This window comes from Peromyscus californicus, unplaced genomic scaffold (assembly GCF_007827085.1).
Source record: "Peromyscus californicus insignis strain IS unplaced genomic scaffold, ASM782708v3 Scaffold_5__1_contigs__length_169319896, whole genome shotgun sequence".
Taxonomy (NCBI): Eukaryota; Metazoa; Chordata; class Mammalia; order Rodentia; family Cricetidae; genus Peromyscus; species Peromyscus californicus.
The window spans coordinates 40,595,743-40,608,368 of NW_026294573.1; the positions used below are offsets into that span (position 1 = coordinate 40,595,743).

The 12,626-nt window shown below is 35.2% G+C and overlaps 1 protein-coding gene across 8 annotated transcripts in view; it reads right to left on the reverse strand.

Moving 5' to 3' along the window:
• The window catches only part of LOC128096663 (BEN domain-containing protein 5), a 1,178,660-nt gene that overhangs the window by 671,650 nt on the left and 494,384 nt on the right, over nucleotides 1–12,626 (reverse strand). The gene's annotated exons all lie outside the window — the stretch shown is intronic.

A 12,626-nucleotide genomic window follows, 5' to 3' on the forward strand; every position in this document is an offset into this window, starting at 1 on the left:
CAGAAGTCCTTGCTATGCAAATTGTCACTTTTTGATAATTAAGACAGAAAATCATAAACAAAGGTTAAAGGAAGCCACTCGGACTAGCACCCCACAGTACAACACTGATCACAGATTGTAACTTGTTTGTGCTGGCTAAGACAGCTTACATATCTTATTCTTTTGAATTAATTGCTAAAATGGACTTCTAATTAATTAGTTTTGGAGCTCTGAAAGTTTGATATTTATTTCTAACACTAACACTTTGGGGTTTTGTGACCTTGTAATATGAGTTGATAATAATCCCCATGTTGATAAATGGTAGTAACTGTACCTACCTAGTGGGGTTTTGATGGGAACTCAAAGAGTTAATGTATGTATAGTGTTTAGACTCTCATTAGGTAATATAGGACTCTCAATAAAATTTAGCTACTAATTTTCCATCTTTCTCAAGAACAACCTGGAATTTGCCTGAAAATAAATAATGTCATTAGGGGAAAGACAGACCTTTGATGTTCAATGAGACTAAAGATACTAACTCAGTACAAAATTACAACAGAAACATTCTCCAGCTATTAGAAGCTTTTTGACTATATTTAGAGCTACATGCCCTCTTCTGTAACTCCTCTGTGCTGTCCTCTGCCATAGGCCCGGGCTGTGGGGTTCAGCCCTAATCTCAGCATGCACTGTAGAACCATAGGTACTCAAGAAAATCATCTCCTCTTGACATTTTACCCTTACAACAGGGGAGTGGAGTGTTCTGGACACCTAAGGGTTTTCCAGAGTGGTAGTGCTGATAAAAACAATTAGACCTTTGTTTATATGGACCCATTTTTTCATAAAGTAAGACAAGAAATTATGAAAGAAAGATGAACTGGATTGAAACACACCCAACACCACTGAAATATCCCATGATGCCTGTGGACTAGGGTTCAGACAACTAGAATAGTTGGAGGAAAGAAAAACGTTCTGAGATATTACCTTTGTTGAGCCTTTAAAGTTACAGCAAAAAAGATAAAGCATACAAAAATTCATGGCCTACTTTATTCAACAATTATTTACATGTGAAGTGTTATACAGATTTCACATAAAAGATCTTACGTATTCTCCCATAACTATAATTAAAACATAAATTTCAGCCGGGCGGTGGTGGCGCACGCCTTTAATCCCAGCACTCGGGAGGCAGAGCCAGGCGGATCTCTGTGAGTTCGAGGCCAGCCTGGACTACCAAGTGAGTTCCAGGAAAGGCGCAAAGCTACACAGAGAAACCCTGTCTCGAAAAACCAAAAAAAAAAAAAAAAAAAAAAAAAAAAAAAAAAAAAAAAAAAAAAACCATAAATTTCTCCATTTTACAGATATGGAAACTAAATCTCTGAGAGAATACTTCACTTTCTCAAAGTCATACAACTAGTAGATGACAGTATTGATATTTGAATTCAGAAGATAAAAATGATAAGACAACCATGATTTTACTCTTGAGTAGTTGCTTACTAAGAGTCTAAGAAAATGTAGCCATTAGTAAATCGGTTTTTTTAATAATGGAAAAAAAGATATATGATAGCAAAGTTTAATTTTTCAAGGTTTTGTTTCACTAAAAAAATCAAAATAAGACCTCTTCCTCTGTCGTTGTATTTGGAACTAGCATAAAGATTTTATTCCATGAAATAAGTTCTCAGGAATAACGTGTTTTCTTTTCTCCTCAGAGACTCAGCCACTGACCCCAACTCTGGGCATTTCAGACCTTCCTTCTGTCATTACATTAAGTCATCAAGAATGTCTAAGACTTCTCCATTATTAATAACTTAGACCTGCTGGTTGTCAGTTCAATTACTTTTCCCAAGGTCTTGGCTACTATCTGATTTAAGAAAATCAATATCAAGGGGACAAATGGCCTTTGAACCTCACAAGGCATAATCCTCCCTTTTCTTTTGAGATTTCAAGTGTCAAATCCATTTCCAGTGAACTTAGTAACTGTATTGTATATGCAGGAGCTAGATTATTAATAAAGGGAGAAAGCTAATAAAGAAATGATACAAACAGACAAGTGAAATAAAAATGTGGAAAGTGAAAATTTTTAGTAATTATTAACATCTTACTATTAGAAAATGTCTCCGGTATTTTCAAATATTTTATATTACTTAGCTATTTCATTCTTAAGCAAAGATTGTATATTTTAATTCAGTCTTACACAGGAGGAAAAATAAAAGTAGTAAGAGCCAGATGTATGGCCTTTATTCCATGAACAAAATTCTCCAAACTGGTAAATGGTGGAATTGGGACGAGCTCTAGGTTGCTCTGATTGGAAAGGCCCATACCTTTGCTGCAGGATTATATACCCCCTAAATAGTCTCTCTCCAAGCATTTTCAAGAAACTACTTCCTGCCCATCCAAAAAGGGAGAAATTGGTGATAAGAATCAAACGATCAAGATAAAAAAACTTATAAGAAAATTTAACTAATAATCCTTATTACTCATTCCCAGTTAATCATTTCATTCACATTATTCTGCCTTATAGATTAGAATCACCTGCAAACATTTTGAGAATTACAGATCCTTAGACTCCAACCCCAGAGACTCTGACATTTGAGCCATTTCTCATTTGCTTTGAGAATAATGAACTTTATTAGACAGAAGCCATCTGTTGCCTCTCATGGTTATAGTTTGACTATTAACTGCCCCCACAGGCTGGTACATTGGGGGAATTCTTTGCTAGCTGGTAGGCTTTGGGGAAGTGATTGTATTGTAAAGACTATGACCTAACCCGTAGATGAGCCCTTAGTGCATTCCAATATGATAACACTTTAACTGTGGTGGGAAGGTAGAACTAGAGCTTAGCTGGAGTGACTGGGGCACTGGGGGAATTTCACAGAAAGATGTATCTTATCCTTGACCCTCCCACAATCTCTATCTCCTGTAAGTCAGGAAGTGGTCTAATACAGTTCCTCTTGGCCTTCTTGTTCTGCTTCACCTTAGGCTCAAAGGGACAGGGCCAAGGGCACATGGATTGACAACACCACAACTAAGAGGAATAATCAGCCCAAAAAAACTTAGCTGAATGAGACCACGGAGGAATTTAGATTATGAAACCCTGGTATACTACAAAGTATTTAAAGTGAGTAATAACTTAAATTATGTTTTAAACACAAGAGAACACCAACAAAACCTCACTACCCTTAAAAATGTAGTTGAATTTAAATATTCATCTCTCAGATTAAAATGCATAATAGATGTTACTGCAAGAATAATCAATAAGCTATAAGAAAGAGCTGAATAAATCCAAAATTAAGCACACAGAACAAGATATAAAATATTAACAAGATATAAAGAGGAAAGAAATAAAACTCTAAATGCATCTCATTAAAAATTGTCTGAAAAGTGACACAATAAAATGGCAAGGGCAAAGTGAAAGAGAAAAACAGATGAATATATTTATGGTCAGGGTTGTGAAAGGCACAAATGTTCAGATTCAGGAATTACAAGATCACCTAAAGCAAGCTGTTAGAAAAATATATAGAAAAAATAAAAAAAGACAACAGTTTGAAAGCAAACCAGAGTGTGGTGGTATTTTACTTGTACTGAAATGTGATTTTAATTGTATGTTAATAAATAAAGTTGTCTGGGGGTCAGAGCTATTAGAGCCATAGCAAGTGCGTGGTGGCGGTGGCGCACGCCTTTAAGGATCTGGAGGGCGGTACATTCAGGCAGTGACGAGGCAGTCACATGTTTGGGTTTACAACCATTGAGAAGGCAGAACAGGAAGACTTTAAAGACATACACACAGGAAGAAGGTCCTTTTCGGAGAGCTCTCTTGGCTGGAGAGGATCCCTGAATCAGGAAGGGTGAGGCTCTTAGCTCTGACCTCTTGGCTTTCTTCTCTGAATTGGCTCTGTGTTTCTTATTTTATAAGACCATTGGTTATATCTACACCAGAGAAGATACAAGAGACCAGAAAACCACTGATTGACTATCACTTCAAAATAAGGGCAAAATGCCTTTTTAGGCAAACTAATCATAAATATTTTAGCTTCTAATATGAGAGTTGTGACACATAGCAAAAGTAGCATAAAGACAGGTGCTGTGAGCTAATGGTCTTGTACACTGTAAAGATTTGTCACTCCTATTGGTTTAATAAAATGCAGATTGGCCAGTAGCCAGGCAGGCAATGTAGATGGGGTGACCAGACTAGAAGGCTGGGAAGAGGAAAGGCAAAGATGGAGTCCTCAGCCAGACGAAGAGCAAGTAAGATGAGAATGTTGGACTGAGAAAAGGTACCAAGCCACGTGGCTAAACATAGACAAAAAATATGGGTTAATCTATGCATAAGAGTTAGTTATAAACCCGAGCAATAGGCCAAACAGTTTATAATTAGTATAAGCCTCTTTATTTGGGATTGTACAGCTGCGGGAGCAGGTGAGACAGAAACTTCAGGCTACAGACAGGTTTGACCCTTATATATTTATAGTAGAAAACAAGAAGGCTTGAGAAGTAAGGTCTATGCTGTCAGCACAGAAAGAAACAAAGACAAAATACTGGAAGCATTTGGTACTTCTAAAGACAGGAGTTCTATGCAGGGTGTGGCCAAAAGTATTACTAAGAGAAATTAAACTGATTATCCATTTCACATCAAGTCCCGAGGATTGCCCTTACTCCATATGGCCAGCTTTAGAGATCACACACTGGGGAGGCTGAAGCAAAGAGAGATTCTGGATTTAGAGATGGCAGACACAGCAGAGAGCGGGTGCCAGGCATTGTTGTCAGACTTAAGTTCCAATGAGGAAGTTAGAAGATTCTTCTCAGGTATTACCAACTCTCAAATGTAAATATTTTCAAATACAGACCTAGAACACTACCCCCCAAAATGCCAGCCTGATAATAGTAAAATGTAGGGGACAGAGAAAGCCCTGAGTTGGTGAAGTGCTGAGTGAACTGAATTTTGACATGAGCATGGCCTAATGAAGACACCGAGACCAGTTGGCCCATGATAAATTGATGAAGCCATTAACCATATGGGCCAGGCACACAGGGATGGCAAAGCTGGGAGTCTGGGTATGAATGTTTATGAACCATTGATCAGGGTGTGCAGCTTCAGTTTCTTCCTCCCAGATGATTACAGCCTGAGACTGCTTACCTATCTAGCCTAGGAGACTAGATAACCCCTCCCCCAGTGCTGTACCTAACAAACATGCTGGGGGTCCAGGTTGCAGTGGTATGGGTTAGAGAATCCTACAAGATCCCAATGTGTGTGTGTGTGTGTGTGTGTGTGTGTGTGTGTGTGTGTGTGTGTGTGTGTGTGTGTGTATGTCTTCCCTCTATTCATTTCATTGTTGCCCCAGCCAGGATCCCTGAACCCAAGCCATGCAGAACATGCAGCAGTAAGAGATACTCAATAGAAGCAGAGACCCAGGCAAGTAAACTTACAAGATCTTGAAGAAACAGTCAATTTGTACTAGGTTCACAGAAAGCTAATGTAACAGAAATAGAATTAGATATTAGAAGGTAGGAGGTCAGATGCAAAAGAAAAAATACATTGAGAGTTTGAGAAAGAATTACCTAGCAGCAGAACTATTAAGGAATGAAATTATCTATAACAAAGGGTCAACAAGTCCTAGCTAAAATGAAGGGGAATATATAGTAAATTATATAATAGAGATTTTTATTTAGACATATACAAATGATACAGAAAACAGTCAAATAAATCAAAGTGATTTCTGTTAGCACAGGGGCCAAATCCTGATTGCCTTCTTTTTGCGAATAAAGTCATGCCCATTCATGAGGGTTAGCTATGCTGCTTTCACAACACTGGCGGCAGAACTGAACAGTTCTGCAGAAATTTAATAACTCTCAAAGTCTAAATCATTTACTCTCTTATTCTTTATAGAAGCAATTTTCAGATCATTGCTTTAAAGAGTAAGAACCAAAAGTGAGGGCATGAGCAGACAAATATTTGGGGGAGGCATTTGTAGTAGTGCTTGACTTTTAAAATTGTGTTAATGGTTTGTAAAATGAAAGAAAATTTAAAAAGGTAGAAATTTATTCAATTCATTGTGCAAGGCTCTTAAAATCTTGAAGCAAAACCAAGCAAGAACTTATGGAGAAGAAAACAAGTGTAGCCTAGTCTCAATTATAAGTCATGGTTGAGATTTTCTAAATATTATCTATTTCTAAATATTACCCATCAGTAAACTTCCATATAGACAAAATAATATAATATAACATGATATGACACATCTGAGGAATAGAACTATATGTCAAATTTAAAAATAACCTACTGGTGTCATTTACTGTATGAATAAGTTAAATAATAAATAATAATTATCCACAAATACAAGTGGAAAAGGCTACTGATAAATTTAATATTCATTCAAATGTTTACAGATTCTTTGAAAAGTAGAAATTGAAGAGTATCTCCTATTCTTTATAACTGCTATTACAATTTATAGCAAGCCGGGCGGTGGTGGCACAAGCCTTTAAACCCAGCACTTGGGAGGCAGAGGCAGGCAGATCTCTGTGAGTTCGAGGCTACACAGAGAAACCCTGTCTCAAAAAACAAACAAAAAACCCCCAAAAACCCAAAACAAAACAAACAAAAAAATACAAAATTTATGGCAATCATATTTATTGAAGAAATATAAGAAATATTCCTTTTATTAGGAAATAAAAATGTCAGTAATGTTGCTTCTATTAAAATCATACCACAAATTCTAGTGCAGTATATTTTAAAAGGTGGCCCAGAGAGATGGATCAGTAGTAATGACACCTGCAGCCAAATCTGAGATCTGAGTTGGATCTCGAGAGCAAGTTATTCTCCTCTACACACACACACACACACACACACACACACACACACACACACACACACACACACACCCCTAACATACTAAGTAAATGAATAAAATATAATATAAAATTAAAAACTTAACGGGAGGTTTACAGTGTAACATTGTAATTATTAATTATTTATGTGTATGATTATGTATGTGAGTATAGGAGCCTGTGGAGGTCAGAAGACAGTGCCCAATCCTCTGCAACTGGAGTTACAGGTGGTTGTGACCCACCATGTATGTGCTGAACCCTGACACTTTGCAGAAGCACTTACTGCTCTTAACCATCCAGCCATACATATCTCCACACCAAGAATTAGGAAAAAAAACTTTAAGTTCATTTTCTATTCATCATATGAAAGAATATATAAAATGAAAGAGAAATTGAAAAATGTTTACAATGAAGAACAATGTGTGCTAACACACACCTATAATCACATTATTCTGAAGGTAGAGGTAAGAGCATCAGCTGTACAAGGTTATGTTCAACTTGAGTTTGAATTTGAGTAGTGAATTTGAGACTACCCTGGGCTACATGAGACTCTGTTTCAAAAATAAGAAAAGAAGAACAGTGGGAAGACAAGGAAGAGGAACAGAGAAAAGAAGAGAAGGTGGAGGAGGAAGAGTTGGAAAGAGGTGGCAGTGTAGGAAGAATAATGGATTGCAAAATACCATATCGACTTCAATAGTAACTCTAAAGCTTTTAAAAATATTTTAAAACATTTTAAAACCAATGTTTTAAAAGATGAAGCTTATACAAATTAAAAATTAAAACCCAAATAGAAGTAAGCACATTCTAATGAAAAGATATTAAAATAAAAACACCATGTCAATCAATTTCCAAAGTTAGAAGAAAAGGACAAACGGCTATTAAAACAAAAACCTTCATTACTAACACTGACAGAGGATACACCAAACTAGCGTAGTTCTATTAGATAAATAAAGGTAATTGATTATATTAACACCTTTCTCATATAGAAAATTCAAGTATAGAAAGTTTCAGCAGAGAATTTTCCCAATGATGTGACAGAGATAAGACACCAACCCTGCACACCATGCTCTAGATACTTGAAAGTGAGAAAACACTTTGAATTTCTGCTGTACAACCACATAACTTTGACAATGAAATCTGAAAAGCTTTACCATAAAAAGGAGAAACTCACTCTCTTTCACAAAAACTATACCAAACTGGTGACTTGTATCTACTGTAGGTGGTGCAGATAAATTATAATAAATTTAAACTACTCTAGGAATTCAATGCTTTAAAATTCTTAAATGAATCATAATGTATTTATAGAGAAAAAGAATTTACCTTAAATGTCAAATAAAAGCATTTGATAAAATGTTGTGCTCTTGAATTATAATTACTCCAGAAAACTAATTATAAGAACTTCTTAATCTGATAAATGTTATCTACACAAAGAAAAATGTTTAAAAATGCAAATATAATACCATAATTAATCATAAAGTACATATAGCATTTTTATTAAGTTTGGGGACAAAAAAAAAGAGTGAAGAGTGATGGCTAGTACTACTGTCACTCCTGTTCAGGATTTTCTACCCACATCAACAAAGCAATGAAAATAAGTGCAAAGAAGGGAGTTATAAGAACAAAAACAAAATGTATATTACATACACTGCCAAAATAATTTTGTACGAAGGATATTCCTAGAGTCTCCTAACTATTAGAAATCACTGATACAAAGTCAATATTTAAAAATTCTGACGTATATTTATAATTGTTTCAAAGTAGTAAATAGTATATATAAATGGAATTAAAAGTATAAAATCTTTAAACACAAAACTGTAAAACATTAAGGCCAAAGAGTAATAAATAAGTGGAAGAACTAATTGTTATCATTTATTCACTAGTTAAAATTTATTATTAGAATCAATGCAGTTCAACAAAATCCCACCAGATGTGTATGAATATGTGAGTGTGTGTGTGTGTGTGTGTGTGTGTGTGTGTGTGTGTGTGTGAATAAAATTTGATGTCATTATAACATTTGCATGGAACTGCAAAAGCAAAAATTAGCAACTGCAGAAACATTCAATAATAATAAACATATTATGAATTAAAATAATGTGGCTTATGCAATTCATCAATTAAGATGATGTGGTTTTATGGTCTCCTGAGACAAACCGGTAAGTCAAATTAAAGAGTCTAAGAATAGGTTCAGCATATTCCAGACACAATATTATTGGTGAGTAGGTGAAAAGTTGACTATCAGTGAAGGGTGATGAGCCAATGGAGATACCCATGGAGACAAAAATGCTAAATGCCAGAGATAAGTGTAGTCATCCTAATCAAGGAAACTTCCATGCTACAGATGGGTGCCATTGCAGAAAACCACAACCAATCAAAAGGCAGAGTTGAGGAGCCCAGTCCCAATGGATACATCTACAAAACACTCCTGTATCTAATGTTCAGGAAACTGTAGAAGAGGGTATAGAATGAGTGTAAGATCAGGGGATTTGATGTGAGATTGTGTCTCTGAGTAATATAAGAAGGTACACCCATGTAGTCTCACCAGCATGACTTTCAAAACACGAACTGAAAAAGGAGAACAATAGATATGCCAAAGCGGATAGGGGAAAGAGTAATATGGCTTGACTTTACCAAAGTACTACAGGCAAATTAGGAATGCTGAGAATTGGAGAAATAGTCTTCCTCAGGGAAGAACACATGAATTGGTTATCCAATACCAAACTGTCAGCCCTGAAAACATACATACAAATTACACTACATAGACTGAGCTGATTATATTTAGAAATATATATGTATACATATACAAGTATGCATGTAATAAAAAAGAGGACATGAATTTAAAAGAGAGCAAGAAGGGGGATAGGAGAAGGCTTAGAGGGAGGAAAGGAAAGGGATAGATGTTGCAATTATATTAATCTCAATATTTTTTAAAGTGCTAACATCGTCTTTTGAAGACTTACTAAATTCTTGAATTAAAGAAACTGGGATAAAGATGTAACTATTGAAAAAATAGAAAATTCTCGACTATGTGGATATATGATCATACTATGAACAGTTGAGGAAAGATAAACTAAGAAATGAATTCACTCATTACCCGTGAAAAATTAGCAAAAGAATAGTAAATTTTAAAATATCAAGCAAGGATAATTATGTAGAAAAAAAGAGCAGTTCTGAATATTGATAATGAATATGCAAAATAAAATAATCTCATTAAAAGGAAGCTTGGCAATAAAGCTGAAGATACTTAGAACTGTGACCCTGTAACTATATATTCTACTAAAGACATATTCATACACTGCATAAGGAGACAACAGGAGATAGGCACTGTATTCCATTTGTTTATGAGAGTAAACAACTAAACCACTTAACTCAGGAGAGTGGATAAATTTTGTTTCATTGGCAAAACAGAACACCAGTCAGCATTTAACATGAATACTCTAGAGGGACAATTATCCAGAATTGTGTTTAATGAAAAGGCAAAGCAAGCATCATAACACAGAATGATAGCATTTTCAGTGGAATATATGTATAAAAAGTTATAAAATCACATGTGAATAACACACACTGATTTTAGATGCATGGGAGAATAGAAAAGAAAAAGGAATTTAAGATACAGTGTTATATTTACTAAAGTCAATAAAAAAGCAAGATGTGAAGGCTGACAAATGTTTGACTATTTCACAGATATTTAAATTTTCCTAATGGAAAGTGTAAACATTACCATTAATTTCCCTGGAAATCTAAACATAAAGTGTGAAGTGCATCATAATATGTCTTTCAAATGTTCAGTATACTGTTTTCTTAAATAAGTGATTCTTCTCTTTTATAACTTTAAATGCTATTTTTATAAATAATAATATTTTATATGTTAAATTCCTTATGTCTGAAATTCCATTTCAATTTCACAGATCTGTATTTTTATTCTGGGGACAGTCCACTACTGCATTGATAATTGTAGCTCAATGATGCACTTCAGTGATGGAAAATCTCTAGTTGATGTTCTCTTGAAGTTGTAAATGGTTATATTCACACCCAGTGAAACCTCCTTTATCATTCTATTTCATTACTCATTGTTAGACTCCTTTAATATTATTTTTTACATTGTTAGATTATACATTTTCTTGATACTTTTCATGTTTTTCTTCTTTCTTAATAATTTTAAAATCATTAAGTGTAGATATTACTATCACTAGCGATGCATAAATTTTAAAATGATTTTGATTCCTGAAGTTAATCATGAGTTGTTTCCAAATGAATAATGCCAATAACTCCTTTTGAAACAACTAATTCTTACCACATTATTGTGGCAACTGAGCAAGACTAACATAAAGGGAGAAGGTTGTGTAGAGTAGTTATACGATCCAGACGTGTGCCACCATATAACCATCTTAGTATGGGCTAGGAAGGATTGCACGTAGTAAATGTGCCTTGTTGTCATGACATATCCAAAGCACAGAGGCAACATGGGTGAAAGTTTATTAAAATCTAGGTCTGTTTATTCTAGTCAACAGCACCCTTACTTTCAAGCCATGCTACAGTTTTTATATTGTCTACTCTGAGACAAACTTGATTTCTTACATTCTGGAAAGAAATATTGGGAATTCCATGCCTATCTCTCACTGTATGAATTTGACCATGATTTGTCATCTTTCTGAACCTGATTTCCTTATCTGTAAAGAGGGATGCCATATCTATATGATAAAGTCAGTAGAATTAAATACACTTACCAAGACAATGTGCTTAGGAAACAACATATATATGCTCATCTTCACCTCCATGTTCAAGGATAAACACCTAAATGTCTGTACACTTGTTTGCAAAAATAAATGTGCATATAAATATAAGGAGTTAGTTATAAATATCATACACACATACTTAAGCACCTATCCCACTCAGGTTGTCACGTAAATTTTTAAAACTATGTTAAGGAATCCGGGGTTTAACATATCAAAAGGATAAAGTCTGAAGTAAAATTAATCAGTTATTTAAAAGTAGTCCACATCTCTTACAGGGGGAACAGGGAACTACCAAAGCTTACTTATGAGTTGTACCTGTGTCTTGTCACTGGCAGTTGTCAAAATCTTCACACAGATACTAGGGTCTGACATAGGTAATAACGAACTGGCTTACTTACTGCACATCGGAGCAGTTGTCTCTCACAGAACACTGTGAGAAGGCAGCAAAAGCGACAGAAGAGGAACACAACAAAACATTCTCATCAAAGGAAGTTTAGCATATCAAACAAGAGCACTACCAAAAGGACAGAAAAAAATAATATCTTTCAGGGAGACTCTTTCTTCTTTCTAAGCAGAATAAATATCTACCAACACCCAGACTCCTCCCCCAAATTACTTTCTTCCTTTCAACTTGACAGCATTTCTTACTGAGTTTTATTCTAAGTTTTCATTCATTTATTCAAGAATATATTTATCCACTCACTTCATTGAATAAACAAGCATGAGATTGCTACTCTGCATCAGCTGTTATTATAGATATGAATAAGAATGGTCCCTTGGCCCTTAGGCAAGGCTGCAAACCACACACACACACACACACACACACACACACACACACACACACACACACACACACACACTCCAATGTGGAAGAAGAGTCAATAATACAGGTAAGGTAGTAGAAAGAATGTTTTGTAGGGGAGGGAGTCAAGTCAGGGTCTTGTTATGTAACAAGGCAGGGCTTGAACATATGATCTTCCTGCCTCAATCTCCTTGGTGCTGGGATCATAGGTATGTGCCAAGCTTACAAAGTAGATTCTTTACTGAGGAATAAGGACTAACCAGATAGAAGAAAAAGTGTGTAAGACATTTTTTCTTTTC